The following is a 27,525-nucleotide window of genomic DNA, read 5'->3' on the forward strand; positions in this document are numbered from 1 at the left end:
CGGCTAGCACAGATAGCCCTCGAGTAGCTTTGTGCGAAATTTCCAAACAAACAAACAAACAAATCAATCACAGTAAATACTTCATGTTAGGGTTTAAAATAATAATTACTAAATCATATGACAATACGTTATTACGAAAGTAGCTTCTCTGATCGCTTTAAGATTATTTGTAATATTAAGGCTTCAAAAATATTAACGTCTGCGCTACTTATAATTGCTACATTTAATTGTTATTTTGATTTTTGTTTAGTATCAGTCTTTTTTTTTTAATATAAATATGGAATCTGCAGTCGAGTGCCTTAATCACCTTGCCATGCATGTTTCCATTAATTCACAACTTAAAGCTACAATATTTGATGCTGTCTAATGAGAAAAAGGCCCGGCATTCGACACGTAATCTGAGGGTCGGGGGTTCGGATCCCCATCCCACCAAACATGTTCGCCCTTTCAGCCGTTGAGGCGTTTTAACGTGACGGTCAATCCCACTATTCGTTGGTAAAAAGAGTAGCCCAAGAGTTGACGGTGGGTGGTGATCACAAGCTGTCCTCCTTCTAGTCTTGCACTGCTAAATTAGGAACGGCTAGCGCAGATAGTCCTCGTGTAGCTTTTCGCGAAATTATAAAACAAACAAACATACATTCATGACCTGTACTAGGAGAGGGGTGGCATACTCCCTCAGATTTTACTCTGACCCACCCAAGTTTGTTCTTTATAGAGGTTCAAATAGTAATATCGTTTTTTTAAATCATATGATTTTTTAGTCCTTGAGAAAGATATTTTAAAACGTTCTCTCCTCCTTCCCCAGAGTAAGTCGCCTGTACTTACGCATGCGGATCATGTTCTTTCATCATTCAGTGTATAAAGTTATTGCTTCGATGTTTAATCAAAGGGTTTGTTTCAAAATTAGTGTCTCGATCAAGTAAAATATTAAATAGAAGATCGAACTCAAATAAATCTCCAGAACTTTAAGAGAAGAAAAAAAAGGAGGTAGTTAATAAGAAATGCTAGCTTTTAAGCTATAGTCTTGAAAAATAAAAATAATAAAACAGTAAACCGGTGTAATGTGAACGGTTACGTTCAGCGAGGGTCATTTTGTTATCATGGTGTGATATAAAATTACAACTTCTAATATTCTCCACCTTTCGCCATATTCGGATCAAAGATTGAATCTTGCATGTAGGGTTTTCAGCACTATGATAAACTGAAGGTTAGCTATTTAAAGAAATATTATTTAGTTACGTTCACCTATCTTCAAGTTTTCTGGCAAATAATATGATTTACTCATTAGGCTTAAGGAAATCATACTATTATAAAATAACATTACTCTTTAATAGTAAGTTATTTGTTGACCAAATAGCGCTAACTGCCAACTCTTGTCTGACCAGTCTCTTTGTGGAATTTAACCTTTACATTTACAGTGAATCCACAATCCCAAAGTGTGGAGGGCGTCTATAAGACAACGAAAGTCGAACCACCAACTCATAGTCTGGGCACGCTAATTACTCAGCCACGTGCAGTACGTTTGATTACCGTTAAAAGTAAGTATTCGCCAGTTGCTTATCTATCGAAATAAGTGTACAAGCTTATAAAGCTAAAATTTGGAGCGCGATTACTCACAGTGAAAATGTTTAAGCAGGAGTATTTATAAAATTATGGTTAAATATTTTTAGAAAAATTAACAAAAATGGTTGTACCTTATTTATAAAATATCTCTTAATTTTGTGGTTAGGAAAAAACACTATCTAGTTAATATGAATAGAATAGAATGTGGTGACGTTTAAACTGCTATATAAAACATACCTGATCCAATATATAATAATATTTAAGCTATATTATTTTTATTTGTCGTAAATTCAAGTACGTTCCCCGGTGGAACTGCCATTAAGTCGTCGGATTTACACAGCGCGTTCTGAATTTGATGTAACAAAACATACACAATTCGAGTACATCTAGGTGACTGAAACCTATAATCACCTTTGGACGCCTTATCAGAACTCTGTGATAAGAATGATTGCAGCAGTACGTTTTTCATTTTAAAAAATAGTAGCTTTATTACACTGATAAAAAATCAATTTACTTAAGAAAATTTGATTTTAAGAGTCAATATTCGATAGCTGCAAGAGACCGAAATGGAATAAGATTGTTTTTTTCTGTTATCGCTGTGATCACAATATTTAACGAAACTATTAAAACGTTTTTTTAGCCTTCTTAAATGTTCACTAAGATATAAACTCACTAGTAGCTGTCACAGATCTCAACTACGACAGTTAGCATTGTCCTAAATCTAAGACGTAAACGAAATTCACTTCTCTGCTCTCTGCAAACTGACCTACAATCGTATTTCTTTGCTCTTTTTGAACAAAGCCCTACGACGAACCAACAAACAGCTGTAAAGCCAGTTCTCGTCACATCTCGTTTCACTGTTGGTAACTTTAAATCATGTGACTACATAGCAGAAGCGGGACAAGACTAATGGTAGAAGTAACTACTGCTCGGACTTTTGTATCATGTATTGTATGAAAGGAGCCTAGCAACAGTCAAACGAATTGTCGAACGTGTAAACTAAGCAACAGGTTCTAACCCGCAAAACAATAATGGAATCGGATAAGTCAAAAATTAACCTTTGACCACGGGGAACGTTGATCTATTGTTCAAAAAATTTAGAAGTTTGCTGCTCAATGGTGCTTACTGTAGAACTTTCAACGGGTAGTTATTGGCTGAAACTTGGACTCTGTCTAACCACATTTATTTTCTGTGTCACTATTGCTCGCTTATACTTAAAAGTACTTTTTTGTTGTATGTCAGAAAATCCATCAATTTCATCCCGAAATCGTGTTATCCCTTCAACATATCACGTGCTGAACTACTCACTCGCCTGTGTTTATCACAAGTTTGTAACCTACTTAACTGGTAATACACAGCCGTGAGATGGGAGTTGTTTGTAAAGCTGGAATATTAGTCTCTTTAGGTCTATTACTGGCTATTGCAGGCCTTGTAGCCTACTTGATTTTTCCTAATATACTGAGATGGCAGGTCAGAGAGGTAAGTTTTTTTTAAAAAAGGTTGCCTCATATGTTAAAACTAATTTCACGAATTAATGTAGGCCTAAATAGGTTATTGTTTTAGTTGAACTGAAAACTCTGCAGTGAGTTTAACTTTTAAAGCAAGTAAGTTGTATTTAGTTGTAAATTTTGGAACAGTATAACTTAGATGTACAGCGATATTGGAAAAAAAAATTAAATTATTACTGGTCTTCATACTTAGAGAATAACTATTTTTGATTTTTAGCTGCATGATAAAGTTAACGGTATAGTATCTAGTACACACAGGAAAATCTAGTTTGACCCTTCTGTAAGATAGAGGGAGGAAGCACGTTATATCCTTAACATTGACACTAAGCGTATAAAACAGTATCACTTTACAAACGTAATTTAATAAAACCTTTAACTTCAGTAGATAATCATAAGTAATTATCTAAGTTTAACCTGAGTTTGACTAATTATGTTAATATTATTATGATAGTTCTTCCGTAAGGTCTTAATTACTAAGGCCTAAATACTATTATTACTACACAGCGCAGATAGCCCATAGTATGGATTTACTTTTAACAAGTAACGCTAGTAATAACACTAACAATTAAACAAGTTTGTATCTAAACAAGATTATTTCGCATTATATTTTCAGTTTTACTGCGAACTTGTACTAGAGGGGATGGCACACGTTAAAAACTGTCCTTAAAGCCATTACAACTATTCGATTGCACTTAAAAATGATTACAACTTGTGAAACACACTATTTTATATGAAAATTCATTGTCTAATTTATTTTGTAAATATCTTGTTATTATTACTACTATTTTTTCAGATAAACTTTTTATTTTCCCACTTTTCTACAATTAATGTGGTTAAAAGAGCAACATAATTTGAATAAAAAATAATATATGCAAGTTGACAAAGCTAGGTAAAACAATTACTGAAAATATATTTATTTAGGCAGTATTAGATTAAACGCAGAATTAATATTTTATGCGATATATGTTAAATATTCATGTGAGGCCTGTAGATCGATATATATCTGTGTCGATTTCTTTCTTTTATAACTGTTTTATTTTCAATGCTAAAACCTAAACTCTGTATTTATACTTTCCAATATATTGTTGCTGAATATACAGCCCCGTTAATTAAGACAGGTTCGTTGTTTCATTATGTAATTAATTAAATGGATAATAAATCAGTTAATCGTTTCCATGTAGTAAAAAGATAAGTACTACCTAGTTAGAATGTCTCCATCTTCTGGGTGTCTTATCGCACACATTGAGATATTTGCGCTCTTTGAACTTCAGGGAACTGAACCCCTCGATTTTAAAGTTGTAAGCCCATGAACTTAACGTTGAATCACTAGGGAACTTTCTGTCTTTTAAACTTTTTTTGTCTGTCGTTCATGTGGACTTATCACTACCTTCATATTTGAGTAGTCGCTTAAATTAATTTTCGATAATTAATTTGTGGATGCTGTCTCCAAAGGGATTTAATATATGAATTCTTGCATGGCAAAAAATATGCCCAGAAATGGTAGCGATTTTATTATAGTAGAAACTAATGATAATTAGAATTGTAAAATTGTTTTTAATCTAATCTGGGTGAATATTTGAGTAGGAGAGTATTCTCTTCCTGTAGAGAGAGAATCAAGCACCTGCAAAGCACGTGCTCCGTATCGTCTGGGTTCAAAGTCCTGTAAGAGTTCAAGGTTTTTCGGGTCACGCATTTCAACAGGGACTCTTGATTTGAAATTTGCTAGATACTGGAACTTACCATATGTTTATTATCATATAATACAATACTTCACAAAGTTTATTTTTCTTGTCGCTAGAGTATCTATCTGTACGTTTGCGATTTGCTGTTATTATCGGGAATTAAATATGTCAACAGTTACTGAAACAAAAGATGTGTTCCTACAATGTGAAGTGATTCTTCAGGGCCGTTCACTGATATGATAAAATATTTATTTTCTACTACTGACCCTCACATTCTTTCTTGTTTTATTGTGTGTTTTTTCCTTTTTTGGTGTATCTGTGTACTGTTAAACTCTCTTCATATCAGTAGTGACGTTTATAATTGCACACGGGTTATCAAGTCATGACCCAACCCAACAGCCAGATAAGTTTTTGGGGTACATGGTAAATTTGGGGAGTGGGTACTGTTGTATTATGTATATTTCAGTAAATAATACTCTTTTTCTTTTTTTAAGCTCATTTCGTATAGATAATTTTAAAATAAAAATATGTTAATTATTTATATAGCCTATATTGGAGACCTCCGTGATAACATATACTTGACTAAATCTATAGAGTGGTCAAATTTTTCGTTAAAGATAATCTACTGTGTTAAACTGACGTAACGATTTCCTATAAAATAGAACCTTGTATATGTCACAAAAATAAAATATTCTGTCGTTATTTATTTGTAAATTTAAATAATATTGAATTACAGTGACGTACGTTTTATCCCTCGCCTCTTCTCTAACCGTAAAGCATTGGTAGCCCCCTAGTGGCATAGCGATGCGTCTGCGAACTAACAACACTAAAAACTGAGTTTCGATACCCGTGTTGGGCAGAGTGCAGATAGCCCATTTTGTAGCTCTGTGCTTAAGTTCAAATAAACAAACAAATTCATCAAATTTAAATCCCCATCACACCAAATATGCTCGCCCTTTCAACCGTGGGGGCGTTATAATGTGACGGTCAATCCCACTATTCGTTGGTAAAAGAGTAGCCCAAGAGTTGGCGGTGTATGGTGATGACTAGCTGCCTTTCCTCTAGTCTTACACTGCTAAATTAGTTACTACTAATGCAGATAGCCCTCGTGTAGCTTTGCACGAAATTCAAAAAACAAACAGTTGTGCTGTTCCCTTCCGACTCTCACCTTTCTTAGGAAGGAGGGAGGGCACCACAGCTGTAGAGTGTTGAAATCTGATGCTTGGCTATTTGCGTCCAGTGTTTTTGACACTCGTTTACTATGTTTCTAGGACTACGAGATTTTCCCATTACTCTCGAACACAAATTGTGAATCAATCTTTGAGACACCAAACTGTTGTTTCTCAGCCTGAATCCATATAAGTCGCTTGATGCTCGTGGATGAGTAGAAATTTCATAGTTGCGATATTTGCATGTCAAAAATGCCGACCTTTCTGTTTGCCATGGTGATACGTGACACGGAACTAATAGCTTACAGCCCTTTCCTTTCCCATGAGAGTAACACATCATTTATCGACACTTTTTCACTTGTTTGTTTATTTTTCCCTCTCGCCAATTTTTGTTATATTTATTTGCAGCCCGGATCTACGGTTACTGATTTTTATAGACTGAACATTACTAACATATTCTTGTGGTTTGCAATGCACATTCATAATTGTTTTTTTCTCTAGTGTAGTTTTAGTGTTTCAAGTTTGTTCGTAATAACGTTTCAGTACTTTCCTCAAATTATGATACCTAACGTTAAGGTAAAATTAATATACTACACTATATAAATATTCTAGTTTTCTTTTAACGATTGTTTTTGTCTTGTTCTTGTGTCTTGAATTCACTTTAGATAGACAGGTCTGGGAGGAATAACTCGGTTTATTTGGTTTAACTGTTCAACAAGATGTTTTATCTGTAGGCTCCATGAACGCCCTCTTCTTTAACAAAATGTTTTATCTGTAGGCTCCATGAACGCCCTCTTCTTTAACAAAATGTTTTATCTGTAGGCTCCATGAACGTCCTCTTCTTTAACAAGATGTTTTATCTGTAGGCTTCGTGAACGCCTTCTTCTTTAACAAAATGTATTACTTGTACACTTCGTGAACGCCTTCCTTTTTGATAAAATGTTTTATGTGTTTCTGATATATACTGAATATATAATATTATTTCTGTTCATTCTCCAGGTAAAAAAGCGGGAGCGGAGGGGTACAGTTTAACCAGAAATGTGAGAACCAGAAGGGAAAATTAATATATCATATAGTTACGTTGCTTTAATAAGGCAACTAAAGTAGGGTAGTAGCTATAAGAACAATATTTTTAAGTATGTTTGGAAAAATAAAAAAGAGAACGTGATTCTAGTACGGTAGGGAGAAAACACAAACAGTTACGCATATTGTATGCCTTTGTTTACACCATTGTTTCAGAGTAATGTTCACACGATGAAGCAATAAAAGTTGTTATGGTGTTTCGAAGAAAAATTTGAATAAGAATTCTGAGAAGATCGTGGTGTAATACATATATTTATTGATTAAGGGAAAACACTGTTTGAAACTGTTCATGGAAATTAGCACGTATAATATTTATTTGTATTAATCACTGACAAGTATTCACTTCTATAGATCAAAGAGTAGCCCAAGAATTGGCGGTGGGTGGTGATGACTAGCTGCCTTCCCTCTAGTCTTAAACTGCAAAATTAGGGACGGTTAGCGCAGATAGCCCTCGTGTATCTTTGTGCGAAATAAAAAAACAAACCTTTTGTTTCCATGTCGTTTTTCTCGACATCTGTGGTAATATTAATTCACTGTGCGCGATACGTAATCCATTCTAAATATTGTTTTTGCGAAAACTACTTAATTACTCACAGTTAAATTCATATACCACATCTACGTATATGTTTTCGCGAACAGATAAGAGTTAGAAAACACGAGGCTGTTGTTCTCAAAGTGGAAATTTTGCGATGCAGTTTGATTTAAAACGTTCAAACATACGCGAAAAATACGAATTTGGAAATGAGACAAGTTATTATTTTGAAACTACAATTTTGACCGATCGTGAAAAATCGATATCTTCATTAAAACAATTGCCTCTTATTTTTAATGTTTACCATATATGCCAGGTTAACATAATAGCTGATACAAGATAATACAATGAATACAGCTATTAATTTAAAATCTGTCTGTTGGCGGGTTGTGGTATAGTGGTACTAAGTTTCTTTATATAAAGAACACACGCAGACACTGATAGTTATATATTTTCGTAATTATGTTGAAAAGTTTATTATCGTCTGAATTTTTTTATTCAAATTACTTTTATTTTCTGAGTACAGTACAATTAGGGTTTTGGATATTTCCCTGACTATACCCGTAAAATTTCTTCTTCCTTCTTCCCGGTTAAAATATCTTGTAACAATGGACGTCGTGCTTGCTCTCAGAAGCTTACTTTACATTGGTTGAGTGTCGCTACTGTTCAGTTAATGTTGTTTTGTTGCTGTTTTTTCCACTTGAACTAGCGATAAGTACCTCACGTCTGTACAATCGCCATAAATTATTCATATAATATACAATGACTATGATTTTATGAAAAGAAAAATGAACATTTTTGCTCTGTAATTGATAACTCATAATTATTTACAACGTTTTGTACACATTCTCCATTATTTCAAGCATGTACTAGTTGAAAATTGTGTTGCAATTAAGATGTAATTTAGATAGCATGTCGAAAGAAATAGAAAACAAGTAAGTTGAACTTGCAGATTGGAGCCATTGGCGTTTAAGAATCTGTAGCATTTGTGTAAGTACATTTCTGTGAGTTTATGCTGGGGCGGGTTCATTGTTTGAAACTAATCGGAAATGGCATTGTCTCATAGCAATGATGTCACTTCCGTTGGTTCTTGTTTAATATCAGAATTATTAATTCTATATCCCAGTTTGTCTTTTGATTTTGATACAATTAAAGCTTTGAAAACAAACGATACAAGTCTAGGAGATGTAAAATAAGCTCATGAAGAAATGGTTAAATTGAAATTCTAGGAATACACATAATTGCTGAAAACGAAACAAAATAGTAAAGTTGCAGCGTAAGTACACGTCTAAACAAAATATAATATAATGTAATTCTGTATCAGTCAAATGTAAAGCACTCAAGTTTCTCCGTGATGAGTGACGAAACTGTCTTATGCATTCATTCTACCTATCCAAAAAGCCCCAACAGTTTCATTGAATATTGAAACACCACTTTCTCTATATACGTAATTTTAATTTCATCACGTGCATTGTTTATTGTATTTTTGATAAAGATTTTTTGTTTGTTTTTTAAGCACTTAATACTGAGCCCAGAATCAGAAACTTTTGAGCAGTGGAAGAACGTTCCAGTACCTATATTTATAAACTTTTATTTCTTCAACCTAACAAATCCCGATGGAGTATTGTCACTGACAGAGAAGCCACACCTGACAGAAGTCGGACCTTATGTATTCAGGTACATTATGTAGTAAATATTTATCTGCTAGATTACTTGTCCTTATTTTACAGAAATAATACCATTCACAGCAAAAATATATCATGTTATAAACTAGACAAAAACCACAGATATATTTTCATATTATCTATTTGTTGTTGTTATTTTGAATCAAGCACAAAGCTACACAATGGGCTAACTGTGCTCTACCCACCACAGGTATCGAAACCCGGTTTGTAGCGTTGTAAGTCCGCAGACATACCGCTGAGCCACTGGGGAGCATCTGTTTATTAAATTCAATAAAAAATCAAGTAATTTAGGCTTAAGTTCATATTTTCAAACCTGAAAAAATGTATGTTTGTATGTTCTATTTTTTACCCACAAAATATTATGAACGTTTAGGCTTAATTCTGTTTTTGCTTCAGTTTTTATGGTTATTTTTCAACACTGATTATCACACTGGATGGTGGAGCTTTAACTGTAATTTGTTACTTTTAAATAGTAAATTATTTTTAACGAGTACAATGTGAATTAAGTCTTCGAACTTTATAACGCTAGAAACCTAGTTTCGATACGCTTAGTGGACAACACAGATAGCTCATTGTGTAGCTTTGTGTTTAACTGCAAACGAACATAAAAGGTTCTAATATTTTCTATAAATATTATATTCAGTATTATGAAATGGTGTTTGTTACTACTAGTCTAATAAAACTAGTTCTTTCTCTCTCCCTCTCTCTTTTTGAAACTTACTCTTAGCCGTTTAAAAGCAAATAGTTCGGCTTTATTACAAAGATATCAACTTGCAAGTACTATGTTTTGAATCCGAAAAGAGACAATCATGTACAAAAGTATATAAAAAAAAAAAAAACTCTAGAAGCTAGGCCTAAATATTTGATTTCTCGCGTCAGTTTGTTTTGTAATTTTGAAAAACCATTAGAAAAGACCTGTAGTATTTTTTTTATAAAAAAGTTTGAAGTAATATGCAAATAATCATTTATGAAACCGAATCACTATAATACTTTATATACGAATTGTAAATAAACAATTTTACAAATTACAACGTTTCATTAGATACCGTTATAATGTCAGGTATAATAGTGCACCGTGTTTTACCAATAAGATGAGAAAGGAAATAGTCACAGGAAAAAGTCACAATTTTGGCTAGGAAAAAAATAGTCTCAGGGTAAAAGCCACATTTCATTTAAATAGCATGACTAATTAAAGTAATAAAAAAATTAAATGAGTTATATTGTATGTCCGGGTTCTTCTGTTCAGTGGCTATTACCAACTAATTGTAGATACAGTGCCGACAAAACGAATGAAGGCAGGTTTGCAACGTGTTAGGGCTACGGAAAGCGAACCTCGTTATGAAACACGTTGGTTAGAGTGCCGCTCGAATAAAGATTTTGCTTGTAATAAGAGGGAAAAACAGCAATATGATATCTTCTGCCTGTTCCTGACAAATTGTATGGATCCTCCAGCGAGACAGTGATAATTTTACGGACTTCCAAGACTAAAATTCAACGACTCGATTCCCAACGGTGATCATAGCAGATAATCCAAGACTGCTTTGCACTAAAAGAAACGCGTTACATAACTAGCGATTATTCGTTTAACCTTCGATTACCAGTTTCAGTTAGTTAGTTAGTTAGTTTGTTTGTTTGTTTGTTTTGAATTTCGCACAAAGTTACATGAGGGTTATCTGCACCAGCTGCTCCTAATTTAGCAGCATAAGACAGGAGGGAAGGCAGCTAGTCATCATCACTCACCGCCAACTCTTGGGCTACTCTTTTACCAACGAATAGTGGGATTGACCGTTACATTATAACGCCCGTGGATTGCGATTCGAACGCCTTAGCCCACCTGGCCATGCCGGGCTCTTTTCCAGTTAGTAAATGTATTTTTACATACGAGTAAATTAAAACTCTTGACCTTGTCTTCATCCTCGACAGTTTATCAAAAAATTTAAAGACTTTCGGGTATTAATTTAGTTGCATGCCTTTCAAGTATCGCGTTATTATGCTATTAAAACCATACACTAATTAGTAAAATCGGGAGAAATGTAGACAAAATTTCCCAAATATGTTAGAATTTTTCAAGGAACGAAGAATTATTTTCTTTGCGATTTTGGAAAACTGTTGACAAACTGCAGTGGTAAACCATACAGTTACAGACTGTGAAATATATGTAAACGCACTTGGTATTTTCCACTAGATCAGGGGTGAGTGAATATAGCAATCCATATCTCCAATATGTATCTTTAGTACCTCAATGTTTCGCTCATAGAAGGTCGCTTTGATTGCCGATAACTTAGCATTCGCTTGAAACGAAGTTGGACATAATCGCGAGCTGTTAACCAAACGTTGATACATTAACAATACTGAGATAATTAAGATACATTCTGGAGATATTGGTCGTATTTTGTGTACCTTATTAGTAGTGCGTTCCAGTTTGTATTAAATAAAGTTAAGAATAATATTTAATAGCACTGTCGAAGACTATATCATATTAAATAATAACCGTGTGTTTGGAACATGGAATTTATTTATGTTATACTAGCAGGAGTACCCGTATCCTAATGTAAATTCATGATTAATAAAAGGTTATTTCAAGACAAGAAAAGTTGTTTCCTTTATATCTAAAAATATAATAAAAACTGCAAAACACAAAATGTGAAACTGGAAACTTGTATATATTTCCTCATTGACCCAATGAACCTTCATACCCAATTTGGTGAATATCCATCTTCAGGAAGGCGAATTAGTGGTTAAAAATGCAAAACTACCCATAAAAATTGCAAAACGAAAACTGAAAATCTGTATGTAACCACCTCCCCCTCCCAATGGACCCTTTGAACCTCCATACCCAATTTGGTGAATATCCATCTTCAGGAAGGCGAAGTAGTGGTTAAAAATGCAAAACTATCCATAAAAATCGCAAAGCGAAAACTGAAAATCTCTATGTAACCCTCTCTCCCCACATGGACCCAATGAATCTCCATACCCAATCTAGTGATGATCCATCCACAACCTGCGAAGTAGTTACATGGACAGACAACAGACAGTACTATTATATTTATAAAGATATTGACTTTTGTTCTTCTGCACCCTTCATTATGTGTTATTGGCTACTTTGGGCTCAGGGACTGTGTTTTTCTCATCACTTAATGAAAAAGCTAAGGATTGATATTATTACCCTCACTGAGGGTCGGCAGGGTTGTACATGAGAACCCGTCTCAGTCTCGTGTATATAGCTTCAGACACAGTAAAAGAAGTCGACATTAAAACAGGAAATAGCCAATCAGCATTAATCACAAACTGACCATTATGTAGGCTGTTACAGAAAGTTCGAGATGAAAAAGAAAGACATAACGAACGAATGACGTCATTGCTTATAGTGTAGATATTTGTGGGCGTGACGTTTGATAATTGACGGAATAATTACACGACAGGATCTTAAGTAGTGTCTTATGTCGGCTTACGGATGTGATATTCACCCAATAACGGAATATCCGTGGTCTACTTATTTATACAAGTTATTTTTGTATTGTATTCCAATTCAGAGTCGCGGGAAATGCAGTGTTAGAGGGGTTGTTGTCTTATCTGTTGAAAAACTTGTAGGTTTTTGTGCTGAAATTCAACAAATTTTTTGGAGTTTAGCACCATCCTCAACTGATAAATTGTTTCCTCTTTGTCCCCGAACAAATTTCAAAGAAAAAATAATAAGAAAAAGAAAGAGAGAAAAGAATGACTACAATCTCATAACTTCACGTTGCATTGCAAACGTAAAGAGTCGTTAAGCCTTCTCTTTAATGGCTTCTTCTGGAAGAACGAGCACTGAAATGGAACAGAGGGTCTGTTTTCTAGGTTAGGTTTTTTACAACCAAGATACAGATCTAAAACAAGCTGTGGTTCGAACCCGCACTTCTGTTTGCAAGATAATTGCTCGTTTCATAAAAATAAAAATTTGAAGCTATAGTGTGGTTGCCCCAATTTTATAAGAAAATACGGGTAACGTTTTCAGGTCGGTTAGCATTTTATTTCTTCTGTTTTTCAACCAACCAAATTGAGACACGAGAGGATATCGTTAATAAACAGACCTGACCAAGTGTCCAGTTAATATTGTTTATGTAAAACAGTTAGTTTGTGTACGATAGTTTGTGTTCTGTAAAATCTATTTGAAGTTTACTTTATTTAAGAACATAGTTCCTTCTAAAAGTAAGAAGTTATCGTGAGAATTTCAACACCTAAAGGAAACGTAAGGCTTGTTTGTTTTGTAATACATTAAATACTGCCTAGGATTCGGTGTAATCAGTCTACTGAGAAACTATTTTCACGTGATATGATGTAACAGAACAGAAAATTCCACGTGTAACACCAGTCTTAATTTTTATAAATGAGCTAACTAAACTTTTGCAGTTACTTGTCTGTGTACTCATTGTTATCAAAACCTGGTAAATGACAAACTGTAGTTTACTTCACACGAAATAAAAATGGTTAATTTTCTGGAACGATGTGTGCACAGATGGTAGATCACATAATAGGTACATTTGATCCCAGCATGCCGTGTAGAACTGGCTTTGTTAGCTTACGAACTGTGATTTTTAAGCATGACTCATGACTGACTTTGAGTCAGTAGGAGAATATATGTGAATTTACTGAAGCGCAGAAAGCTTAATTCCGGGTAATTTAAATTCGTGCTTGTTTCTTGGCCTGACCAGAAACAAAATAGTAAGGTATAAATATTTGACAGCTTTTCGCCTTCCTATTTTCAATAATTATTTGTTTATTCATAAAATTCATTAAAAATCATAGCTAACCAGATGTCGTATGTATTCTAAAAATTGAAGTGTCTAACTTGTATCCTCTTTTGGAAAACTTGAGGCTTTCCTTTGTTATATAACCCGATTGTAGAGAGTTAATTACGTTCCTTGAGACCTAAAATCCTGGTTCATGCTTACCTTGGTCAATGATAGAAACGCGAAGACAGGATTTGAAGATTCTCAGTTTTTGATTAATAAATTTCTGCCTCAGGGTGGAACAAAATGGTTTAATTAAATTATTTATAAGTTAAAATTAAGCTATATATTTCTTAAACGTCCTGATAATGATTATGAAAGTTTGCAAATCTGCAGATCGAAAATGATCGTAAGTCTAAATGTTCCCACCAAGTGATGGTTTAGTGTAAGGGAAGAAGTGTTAGATGAAGGCACCAGTAGGTGTTTCTGGGGCAAGAGAAGGTAATATGACCAGAAGATAATATGTATGATGGAGCTCAATACAGATGTTTCACCAAGTTTGAGAACTGTACTCTCAGGAAAGACGCTCTTCAAAGTCTGAAGAAAGGAAAACAGTCGAAAACAAGTTGGAATTGTACATCTTTGTCTGATTTCCCTGGTGACTGACTCAGAAAAAGACGCTGAGGATATTAGGGGAGATACTAGTGCCACAGAGATTTCAGGCTGCACAGTTCCCACGAGTAGAACGATCATGAATCTATATACATATGACAGTGCTGTCTGTTGTATGTCAATGTAACTACTTGGCAGGGTGTGGAGAGACCTTCATCCAATTTGTCTGGAGGTTCATTAGGTCAGTGTGGGGTTACGTACAAATCTTCAATTTTGCGGGTTTTTAACCACTACCTTACCCTCCTGTAGGTGGATCTTCACCATATTTAGTGTGGAGGGTCTTTGGGTTCATGGCGAGACTTTTTTTTTTTTAATTTTGCGTTTTCCAGTTTTTATAATTTTTTTTTTTTTTTTTTGCAATTTTTATCACTACCTCGGCCCCTGTTGGTGGATCTGCACCAAATTTGGCATGAAAGTTTCTTGAAGCCACATGTAAACTTGCGGTTTCACATTTTGTGCTTTGCAGTTTTTGTGAGCTTTTGTAACAGTTACATATAAGGGAAGCAACTTTTCATGTACTGCGATAACTGTTAACCGTGAATTTGCATAATTTTCGTCCCGAGGACGGGTACTTCAGCTAGTTAGTTAATGTAGTATTATAATCCTGCTATTATCTGTGTTATAACTATGTATTGTTGCACTTGTATTTTAATAATATAAATAAATGTTGTGTGCTTGTTCATCAAGCTGAGCCCGCCGCTAGTATAGCGGTATGTCCCCGGATTTACAATGTTAAAATCAGGGGTTCGATTCCCCTCGGTGGGCTCAGCAGATAGCCCGATGTGGCTTTGCTATAAGAAAACACACTCATCAAGCTGAACACAAGCACATCAAACATAATACCATATGTTCAAATATATCAGACGACATAGTGTCTTAACAGCGCTGTTAAATGTACGTTATAAAGAAATGAACACATTATAAATAATTTGTTTCAATTACGCAACTTATATTCTTTCATCATCAAAACTCGTTGTTTTCAAAAGCTCTTTTAACCAACGGTGAAGGGTAGTCCCTATATTTGTTTGGGGGGGGGGAGGATACTTTCAGTATTCCACGGAGAAAATGGGCGTTGCTGGAGTGTGGACAGTGGTTCTCGGACTCGTAGTGTTTCACTTTTTGCATTATTATCGTAGCATATTCAAATGATCCAATTACGAATATTATCTGCTGTCACTGAAAGTCTGTCGATTTTCTCTCAGCATTTTTGTTGTTTGCACAGATATTCGTCGCTACATCAAATATCTTTTGCCCGAGACCTCCCCAAAAAAAAAAAAAGACGAATATTTTTTTCCAAACAGAATTCACACAAACTTGGGTTTATGCTGACAAACTCATCCTAACCCCCCTTCGCTACTTCCTTGACTTTTAACTGCTGTATACTTAACATTTTGAGCTTGTGTTCGCCAAAATAATCAGTGATGACGAGAAACCCACTTGTTGAGATGGCTCGTTTGGGCTGAAAACACTTTACATAGAAGAGCGTTTCGACCTTCTTTTGTGAACCTGACGATGACCGAAGAAGGTCGAAACGTTGTTCTATGTATTTAAAAAAGAAAGTTCTAATTTAAAACACGTTTTATTAAAATACACGTTCGCTAGCATTATTACGTCATTATGTATTTCTTTTAACTGTATCATCGAACTGCATACACACTGAAAAACATTAACATTTATCTACATTTGCCAAATAAACATTCAAGTTTTTAAAACAGAAATGTTTTAAAGTTGGCGGATAAAATGCATAACAAAATAAAAAAATTCAAAAGTAATCCTAGAACAATAATGATATACGTAGGATGGCAATGTCTGCTCACGTGATTGAATGAAAAACAAAATAAACTGTCCAGTCGTAAGAGTGCTGCTGATGACGTCAAAAACATAAAAATCATACTGTTTGTTTTGGAATTTCGCACAAAGCTACTCGAGGGCTATCTGTGCTAGCCATCTCTAATTTAGCAGTGTAAGACTAGAGGGAAGGCAGCTACTCATCACCACCCACCGCTAACTCTTGGGCTACTCTTTTACCAACGAATAGTGGGATTGACCGTTACATTATAACGCCCCCACGGCTGAAAGGGCGAGCATGTTTGGCGCGACCGGGATGCGAACCCGCGACCCTCAGATTACGAGTCGCACGCCTCAACACGCTTGGCCATGCCGGGCCCATACTGTTAATAATCATGCTTCAATATTTTCTAGATATTTCGTGAAACGTTAAAATAGAATTATTGTTTTTTTTTGTTTTTTTTAATTTTGCGCAAAGCTATACGAGAACTATCTGCGCTAGCCGTCCCTAATTTTGCGGTGTAAAACTACAGGAAAGACAGCTAGTCATCACCACCCACCGCCAACTCTTGGGCTACTCTTTTACCAACGAATAGTGGGATTGACCGTCACATTATAACGCCCACATGACTGAAAGGGTGAGCATGTTTGGAGCGACGGAGATTCAAACCCGCGATCTTCAGATTACGAGTCGAACGCTTTAACTAACCTGGCTATGCCGGGCCTGATGTAGATTTACCAATCTACAGAGTTATAAAATTTGCGATATATAGCTCTTTAGATTAATTTGTTTGTGCACTGAAGAATGAATTTTATACTTATATATGCGATATGACCGTTTGATTGATTGTATTATTATTATACGCAAAGCTACACATAGGGCTATCAGTGTTCTGCCCACCACGGGCTTCGAATTTCAGTTTTTAGTAGTTTAAGTCCGCAGGCATATGCCACTGGGGGCATATGCGATATGAAATATATTTAATACGTCCGCGTTAATAGGAAAAGAAACAAAACTTGATTACTTACAGCAGCTACCGGAAATCTAAATTTAAAAAACAAACAAACAATTACATAAACAATTATACTAAAAAAAATCTGACTTATTCAAGTGGCATCATTGTCTGTTGCGACATTACTGATCGTCAATTGTGTGCCAATTTATAGAAACAACACTACTCGCATGATTTCAAACTTAGCTGGCTTTCTAGGCTTAACTTTTAAGTGCTTCAACAGCCACTGCCACAAATCATTCTTCAAACTCGAATAAGAATTAGGTAAGGAAAAAGCTACAGCAATGTCGTTAATAAAAACAACTAACTAGGAAAGGATGAAATACTTTGTTGACTATGAGTCATAAACAGGAAGTTTATAAGGTTCACAGTCTGGTACATCCTATCCCATCGTGCTTTGCGTTAGATAGCCTGTATGTTTCACTGGCTTGTGCATCAACAGGTGACTTTCGTTGTGGTAGTAAATATGGGAGGATATTGCGTAGCTAGTGTGTAATGAGGTTTGGTTTTGGTTTGTTTTGGATTTCGCGAAAAGTTAGAGGGCTATCTACGCTAGCCGACTCTAATTTTGCAGTGTAAGAGTAAAAGGAAGGCAGCTAGTCATCACCACTTACTCTTGGGCTACTCTTTCACCACCGAATAGTGGGATTGACCGTAACATTATAACGCCCCCACGGCTGAGAGGACGAACATGTTTGGTGTCACGGGGATTTGAAGCCGCAACCCTCAGATTACGAGTCGAGTGCCTTAACTACCTTGCTATACAGGACCAGTAGTGAGTTTAGGAGAAAGTTCAGGAAACAAACACCATATGTACACCAGAAAATGTAATGAGAATCTAGAATGTAGAGCTGGTGTGAAAAATACCACCATATATTAAAAGTATTTCATATCATCTATGTCATTGCATTACTAAAGTGATATTACACATAAAGTGATGAAATAAACTTTCAAATTATCTAACATTTGCTTTAATCTCAACTTTTGTCTGAAAAGTTTACATGTAAGTTTTATATTTTAACACTAGTACGCTGCATTTTATATTCTATTAACCATCTTTGCACTCGTAAACGAGGGTTATATGCATTGTTTATGTTGTGTACTAGTAGGATGGTGATAAAGTTTCTTAACGTTACACGCATCTTCTATTTAGAGCATCTGCAACATATATATTTCTTCAATATAAATTAAGTTAAAATAAAATTGACAAAGTGTATTATTGTAGGGATAGTTTTCTGATATTCCATTACAAGTAGTAACGTAGTATACGTCTGTTTAATAGCCCACAGTAAAACGAGGAAATAGAGATTTTCATATTCTCGCCCCCTCCTTTCCTCTTTTGATTTGGTTAAGTTTGAATTTTGCGCAAAGCTACACGAAGGCTATCTGCGCTAGCCGTCACTAATTTTGCAGTTTAAAACTAGAGGGAAGGCAACTAATCTTCACCCACTCACTACCAACTCTTGGGCTACTCTTTTTACCAACGAATAGTAGGATTGACTGACACATTATAATGCTCTCACGGGTGAAATGGCGAACATGTTTGGTGTGAGGGGGATTCGAACCCGCGACCTTCCTTTTTGAGATTTTATGCGTTTATATTGGATAACATTCAATTTCACATTTGAAAACTCACAAAATCTTTCTGAATTCTTAGTGTGCCAATGAAATTTGGTACAAGTGCGATCACATTTTACAGAGATATTAACCCAAAACTACGAAAATGTCATATATTCCCGAGGATTAAAGGAAAAAAATCCTCAAAGTGATCCAGATCCGGATTTGTATCACATTTAAGGAGGATTGTCCCATTGTAACTTCCATCGTGCGTAAAACTTTCGAATACATCGATTTGTTAGCTTTCGAAATACGTTCTCAGAAACACAAACACACACGGACTGGATTGCAATACCCTCTCATTCACTCCGGTCGGGGCCGAGAGTATTAGCTTAAATTTACATACAGAGTGCACCTTTACTTTAATAGTGACCGGAATAACTCTGTAATAATCACTATAGCGAGTCTTTCAACAGAAGGAAGCGTTTCACGTGGTGTTAAGATAAATCGCAAATATTTGTACTTCGACAGGACTTGATAGCCTTGAGAAGTACAATTTAAAAAAAAAAAAAACCCACTTACTGGGACGAGTTATGGGTTGTTTTTTTACTGTAGTTGTGATACGATACCTTTCATTTTTCCGGGATCGTAGCCATTATAAATACCTTCACAAAGTAAACACAGAAATCCTACTAAGAAAAAATGTCCAAGGCCATCTAGGTTTAGGTGTAAGTGCCTTTACGTTTTGTGAAACGTTTACTTTAAACAAGGTCAGATGTTAACTGTTGAAGAAACAAACGTTACATTAATTAGAGCCACTTAAGAAAGAAAAATAATTTTTGTGGTGTGCATGATGGTTCAAGCAAAAAGAAAGGTAGAGCTGTCCCTAGTTTAGATATTACCAAATGTACTGGCACTGTTTATACCTTCTGTACAAGCAACAAGATCATGGAATATTTATTGTGTCATGATTAGCGTGGTTTATACATGTAGTTCATTTGCAGGCCTACAATGCTAGGATAATATCCTTATCATGAAAGATAGATGTGCTTTAGAGCAGCACATTTGCAAAATGAAAAGTTTTTTATGCTTATATACAAGTATTTTGATATTTTTAGTAATTTTCCTATTTTAATAATTTATTTTTAACACTTCAGTGTCTTTAAGCCTAAGATGTCAAAGTAGAGAATTATTTGCATAAAAACAGGAAATAAGAAAATTTAAATTGATGTTACTGACAAAAGTTTTTCTTTATTTTCTTTTTCATATTGCATGTCCAGTTTTTAATTATGTTATGCCTATCTACCTTTTCTAATTCTTCTCTAAATGTATTTATGAACGTTAATCAGGTTTATTTCTTTTATATTTAATTATATATTGACAACATCTGAGGAAAGAATGTTGTTCAAGAAAGCATGATCAAGGAATGAAAATTAAATATTTCAAATTTATGTGGTTAATTTGTTTGTTATTTGTATTAGAACACAAGATCAAATCAGAGAGGGCAGTTGGCCATGAAATCCACCATTTGCCAAAACAACCAACCAAAGTATACAATCCATTTTTTAAAATGTAACCCCCTGTGTGTCTGACAATAAGTGATTAAATAAATTTAAACTGGCACACCTACTATATTATCTAGTAAACTAAACCACATTTCTTTAAACTAGCACAAAGTGCAAAATTTGTCTGAGGGATAAACAAACATGAAACTCTAAAATTAGTATTTATTTAAGTTTTAAATTCAAAAGATCTGTTTTGGGCTGTTTATTATAGCCTATAGTAATTTAAGTCCTTGAATCAAATCATGTTCAGTTTATTAAGAATTTAGAAAAAAATATTTTCTTCATAGCTCCAAATTGTTATTATTATTTAAGCTTCCAAATTTTAAAACCTCTCACTACATTAGTTATCCCTGCTACCCTCTGTCTTGTCAAAGTTTTTCAAGTTTTTCCAGCATAAAAAAAAAAACAACCTGTAAATTCAAAACAAGTCCTGGCTTCTTTTCACTGAACCTTGCCACATCATTTGGTTAGCAAGCCCACCTCTATCTTTCAGTTTCTTTCACCAACTTTTCACTTTTTTTCTCAAAGTTTCAGACTCTCCATGATGGGTCTTACTAGAATTTTATACAGATATAACAATCAAAATTTGTAGCATTTTTTTCCTTTAATTTTTTTATCATACCCAATAAAGTGGCACCTTATTGTCACTTTTCTTTTTGCAGCTGTTGTGCAAATAATTTAACTAATTAAATAGTTGTATGAACATTTGTAAAATGACTAGTTGTTTTTGTTAAGAGTTTTGTGGTCTTTATCTTTTGTTTAGTGTATTGTCACTTCTTTTGTGTTTTTGTTTAGTGTGATTTTTGTGCCCAGGGTAGTCAAGAGCCATTACTGGCCCCGGGGCAGCAAGCATTAAGGGGCTCCCGCACACACTAAGAGGCAAGGCATTATATATAGGCTTTCCTCCCAGGCCCCCTAGACACTTGGGCCCTGGGTCACTGACATCCCTGATCTCCCTCTAGTTGGGCCTGTTTGTGCCATATTTGTGGGGTATTTACAGTTATGTCTGTTTTTCACTCAAACTATCCAGCATAAGTTTTGAGATAATTACCAATAATCACATCTGAGTCTTTCTTTTTTGTCTCTTCAGTTATCAATGTTCTTTTTGTACAAAAACCTTTTCCAAATGTTCTCAACTCACGTGGATAATTTTACACTATTCCTTATCCTAAATTTGTTTAGGTTCTTCAGCTTAAAGAAACAGTCATAAAATCAGTTTTTCCAGTATCTTAACATCAATTTTGGAAAGGTAATTGCCCAAGTAGTAAGTCATTAACATAGGGAACAAAATTGCTCAGGTGGTCCTAAAAACATCCCTCTAGTCACGTACTATGTCAATCAAAACAAATGCTTTTTTATAACAATTTTCTACCTTACAACATCTAACATTCTGTTTATCTCCAATTCTATAATAAATTAATTTATTAAATAATCTTTGCTTATTATTAAGACTTTGAAGAGTCATGCTTCACAAAATCCATCTAACTGATCTCATCATCTAAATGGGAGGGAGCTCTATGATCAAGACTGAATTACCTCAGATAGATGACCTTAAAATAATAACGTACATTAGACAAGTAGTTATTTTTAAATTCATATTTCTTCATTTAAGCTCTAGCAGAATTATGTTGAAAACTACACTTTCAGTTTTAATAATTAAAATTTATTCCTGCCTTGTAGTGAAATATTGAACTGTCTAGCTGGTAGAGAACTGCCTTGTGTAACAAATTTAACAAAATAAATGAGGTCAATATTTAGGGTGGTGAGAAACTAGGCAATGATATTTCATTGGATTTATTCTAAACCATCATGTTTGTGTGGTTCTCAACATAGCTTCCTATAACATATATGTTAACTTGCCAAATTAAACATAATTACAGATTTAATGTTGTCACATTAACTTTTATACCTTTGTAAGTGTGGTCTTTTTACTGTTGTATATAACTTTTTAGTGTAAAGAACATATGAAATCGAAGTTGTTCTATGCCTTGAAACAACACGTTTGTTAATTTTCAAAGGTTCTATGAGAAATATTTTGTCATGTTCAGTCTACTTGTTTTTTATTTACCTGTATCTATTTATTGAAATTAGTATTTCTGATAAATACTGTTTTTGAGTATTGCATCTATTCCAGTAATTGAAACATTACCTTTATATTTTCATTATTATTTTCATTTAATTAGTAGCTGTTCATTGTAATAAATTAATGTTTCCAATTATTACTGTTTTTTAGTCATTACAGCTATCAGAGTCTCATGTAAGAGTAATAAATAAGTAAATGTAATTGAAAAGTTTCACAATTAATTGATTAGTAAGTTTATTTAACTGTCCAGCTCCATCTGATTATAGATTTAAAATATATCTTCTTTTGGCCACAATTGATTTTTAGAAGTTTGCTTTCAGTTATTGTTTATTTTTTCAGAGATATATTATGTTGTTGGTGTATGATGCCTTATGTTTTTACTTTCTATACTAGTCAAAAATATGTTCCATAATTTTTATAAGAGAAACTTAAGTCGGTCTACAGATATGGTGTCATGCAAATTTAAATTAATCCAATCTCTGGAATCTTTCGTATGTATACAAATAGCTACATTTGTAGCCATGAGGAAGTAACAATTAATACAACGGGTATTTGTAACTTTCCATAGAATTGTATGATCAAAGTACTATAAGTGAAAAGTTTTGTTTCTTGTCTGTGTAAAAAAATATCCACTCTCAGTTTATCTTTTGAAAGAAGAACTATTAAGTGAAGCATACATAATAAGTTACTTGCTAAATATATTTAAAATAATTTTTTACAAAATTTATGTGTATTGGATATGTGACAGTATTAACCTCACGAGTATTTTACTGGTAATAATGTATGGAGAACCAGGTTCATTTCCAGTTTTAAATTATTGCTAAACATACGTGTTGTGTTAAATTCTTATGAGGCTTAGTTCTTCGTATGATATTTTGTTTCTTCTTTCTTTACGTTTGTACAGAGAAAGTAGAAAGAAGGTGAATGTCACATGGAACGAGAATGATACTGTTTCATACATACAGGTCCGTACATGGCATTTTGAGCCAGATTTGACCATTGGCTCTCTTGATGATATCATCACAACATTGAATGTGCCTGCAATAGTGAGTATTATCACAATTAGTGCAATTACCGTAATGTATCTTATGGAATTTGGACTGAATGCTGTATGAATTGGAATGATTTTTTGAAACATTATTGTTGTCAATGAACTTATACCTTAGATCTAAAATAATTAGAAACTGTAGTATATTGCATGAAGTGTAATATAAATATATTTCTTTCATAAACTGACCAAAGAATTTCGAAGCCCATCAAGTGTAGTATGTTAATACATGATAATTACTTGTGTTATATTAAAGCCACCAAACAAAGAAGTTAAAAGTTATTCTTATAGGTTTATAATTGGTCTCAGTTTTTAATTGGCTGGAAACAAGTTGAAAATTAAAATTTTGTATAAATTTCATAGATCTTTCCTAATAAAGTGAAATACTTTAATTATATTGTATTTTATATTTTTTAGTTAATTTCTTTACTGTAATCAATTTTCTAATTAGGGTCACTTTACTGTAGGTTAGAACAATACTTTTGTATTTAGAGATAATTATTTGTATTTATTTTTAAGACACAATGTAATGTATGCTTGATTATTTACAAATTATGACGTCCTTTCCAGCTGCTTTAATAGCCAACAATACTGGATACATGCTGTAATTAGTCTGTATCTTTCAACTGTTGCATGGGACCCAAGACATTATTCAACACAGTTGTTTGGTGAGATCATCATATGTTTCAGTGACTGTCTCACTCTATTAAATAGATATGAAAAAAGTTAGTTTTCAACAACAACTATGAAACTGTCTAACATATTCCAGCCTGGTATCTGTCAGTGTCTTTATGATGAAAGTGTATGAAAGAAAACCTATAAATATGATTTTGTAAACAGCAACCAGGTGAAGCTTAGCATCAGGTTTTCTTGTTTAATAAAATAGATGCTTGCTAAGAACTTCTATAGCTGTAGTGCATTTTCGTACATTTTATAGTGATTCTCATACATGTTCAAATATTATTGCTGTAGTCAACTGTTAATCTGGTATACCACTATTCCAGATGTGCATTTCTAAAGAAGTACTTCCTCCATGTTCTACAAGTTTTTGCTTAATTCTGAGTGCATAACTAAATTTAACATGTATTTTCAAGACAGCTGGTATGAGTATTAGCACTTTAATTAAAATAAAAGTGTTAATACCCATACCAACTGTCCTGAGATACATTTTTACTTCAAGTGGGTTTTTTGTCATCATGAATCATAAATGTAACATGGCTTCATGAAAAGTGTTGGTTATCTACTCATAAATTAAATTTTGAATTCAGTCTTCTTACCGTTTTCTCAATATCAGATCCACTAATTGCACTTTGCTCAGTGATGTATATATGTATGCTACTAAGGTGGGAAATTTGAGTATGTTTGAGTGTCACATTACGAGGAACAACAGCACTTCTGACAGTAAACTCTTGTGTCACACAAAATGTCAAGTGTTGTCAAGTCAGATAAACTTGATTATAGCATCCAAATGGTTGAATAAATTATGAAGGAATTAGTATTTTCATTTTTAGAAAATATCCCTAACTTTGGACAAAGTCGTTTACCTGGTAACATAACAAACATGTAGTACATTGAGTAAAGGATTTCAGTCATTATATGATTCACCATAAAATATGGAGAATGTTTGACTGAATTTAACACGAATTAACTGTATTTATAATGAAGCTTTGTTGAATAGACGGCAGAAGACTTTCGAAATGTTGCCCTCTATACTTGTGTCTCCACAACAGGCAGTTGCTGTCCATTCTACAAAGTTTCATCATGAATACTCTGCTTAAACAATCTATCAAAGGACTGTATTTATAGTTGCTACATGATGAAACAGTATTCCATGATTGATATGTTTGTTGAAAATAGTTCTAAATCATAAGATATTCACATTTCTACATTGTATTTCATATGGTAAGTTTTTATGGTTTTGTGGACTTTTTTGTAATTGATAATCTTTTAATTATTCATATTTTTTCATAGTCTACACAATCAGCCCAAGTAATCAACTCTTTTTTTTTTTTCCATACATTTTTTAGGCTGCAGCACAGAAAATGAAGAATGAAATATTTGGCCTTAAAATGATTGACATGTTGTTGAACAAAGCTAATAGCACATGGTTCATTCATCAGCCAATACAAAACTTCTGTTCGATGGTTATGAAGATATTTTCCTCAAAGCTGTGAAAAGTTTTCTTCCTACAGCTCAAGAAAAGTTTGGATGGTTTTATGAGGTACATAATAACAAGAATGTAACGTCTTCTTACTGTGGTTAACAAAATTTTAATAGTGTACATCCAAACAACAAGTATACTCATTTTACTGATATTTCAGACGGCATAAATGTTGTAGAGATGGAATTTATAATGACCCTTTCTGCATTGTGTGACAAATGGAATGACATTTTGATCTCTACACAGTCTTTCTGCATTAAAATGTACCAACCACCTCTCAACCAGGACTGAGGATTGGAGATGGGTAACATCTGGACATTCTCTTACTTCCTTTCTGCAAACATTTACCAGTTCTTGTAGAAAAATTTTGGGTCATTCTATACTGTCAATTAACTTAAATTACAGAAACATAGAACACTCAACAACCCAATTAATTCCAGACCAAAATGTTTTACTTACTAATGTAAGACAGAAACAGCCCATTATAAATTCCAATCTAACAAATGCACTACTGACCATTTCTAATGACATTGTTCTGCACGTGTGAAACTATTAAAAAAAAAAAAAGTGGAATTGTATAGATTCTTAAGAACATTTTTATAATGTTCATCACAGAATAACAGTGTAAAGCTTGCACAACCATTCTTACATTTATATATGATGTAGAATTATTTAACTGTAGTAAAAACAATTCCCAAGTGTCACTTTAAAATAACACAACAAAAGGTATAGGGAAACAAAAACATTTGTCGTAAAAACTTTATATGTTATAACTTTAACAAGCTTACAATTAGACGAAAGCCCAGATTTTTTACTGTAACTAATGAAAAACTTAAATGAATATTTGTAGAAATTCAATAAAGGTATCTTCATTCAGAACTTTAACAAGCTTACAATTAGATGAAAGCCCAGATTTTCGACCGTAAATGATTGAGAACACCTAAAGCTATTAGGCAACTCTACTAATATGGTTAACCCACACATAAAGTTTTTCAAATTCTATTCATGTAAGATTATCAGAGTTTGTTTAGCGTATCTGTTGTTCATGAACAATTTAAGTATTTTATACTTTCGTAACTTAAAAAGATTGGTTTGTTTTGTTTTGCATTTCATGCAAAGCTACACAAAGGCTATCTGCACTAGCCTTCCCTAACTCAGCAGTGTAAGACTAAATGGAAGGCAGCTAATCATCAACACCTACTGCCAACTCTTGGGCTACTCTTTTACCAATGAGCAGTGGGATTGACCATCCCCTTATAACACTCCTAAGGGTGAAAGGGGAGCAGGTTTGGTGTGATGGGGATTCAAACTCGCGACCCTCAGGTTACGAGTTGGTTGCCTTAACCACCTGGCCATGCTGCAGCTGCAACTTAAACAGAATGATGTTATTTAGGTATATATACTTACATGTATTTAAAAAAAAATGAATCCTTTCATTGTTGACGATTTTATCACTTCCTTACATTTTAATTTAAAGAAAGTAGGAGGTGAGAAGTTTAATAATCAGGAGACCGAAAGTTGTGGTATATATACTATACTGAGAACAACTCCAAAGAAACACTATTGAAAAACATTTTTCAATAATAATGCCTGTAGTGTGTGTATTATGTTACTTTTATCATGAACATTAAAGATATTTTAATATTGGTTATTGACTCCTAGTTATTAGGTTTTAAACTAAACTTTTATTGCTTTTTGAAGAAAAAA

The 27,525-nt window shown here is 33.8% G+C and overlaps 1 pseudogene across 1 annotated transcript in view; it reads left to right on the forward strand.

Annotated features, from left to right (window-relative positions):
• The first annotated feature begins 2,431 nt into the window (after window positions 1-2,431).
• The window catches only part of LOC143244364 (protein croquemort-like), a 53,581-nt pseudogene continuing 28,487 nt past the window's right edge, over window positions 2,432-27,525 (forward strand). The window contains exons 1-4 of the transcript XR_013025041.1: window positions 2,432-3,042; window positions 9,054-9,214; window positions 23,514-23,655; window positions 25,685-25,878. The product of XR_013025041.1 is annotated as a protein croquemort-like (transcript). The remainder of the gene's footprint in view (window positions 3,043-9,053; window positions 9,215-23,513; window positions 23,656-25,684; window positions 25,879-27,525) is intronic.

This window comes from Tachypleus tridentatus, chromosome 2 (genome assembly GCF_004210375.1).
Source record: "Tachypleus tridentatus isolate NWPU-2018 chromosome 2, ASM421037v1, whole genome shotgun sequence".
NCBI lineage: Eukaryota > Metazoa > Arthropoda > Merostomata > Xiphosura > Limulidae > Tachypleus > Tachypleus tridentatus.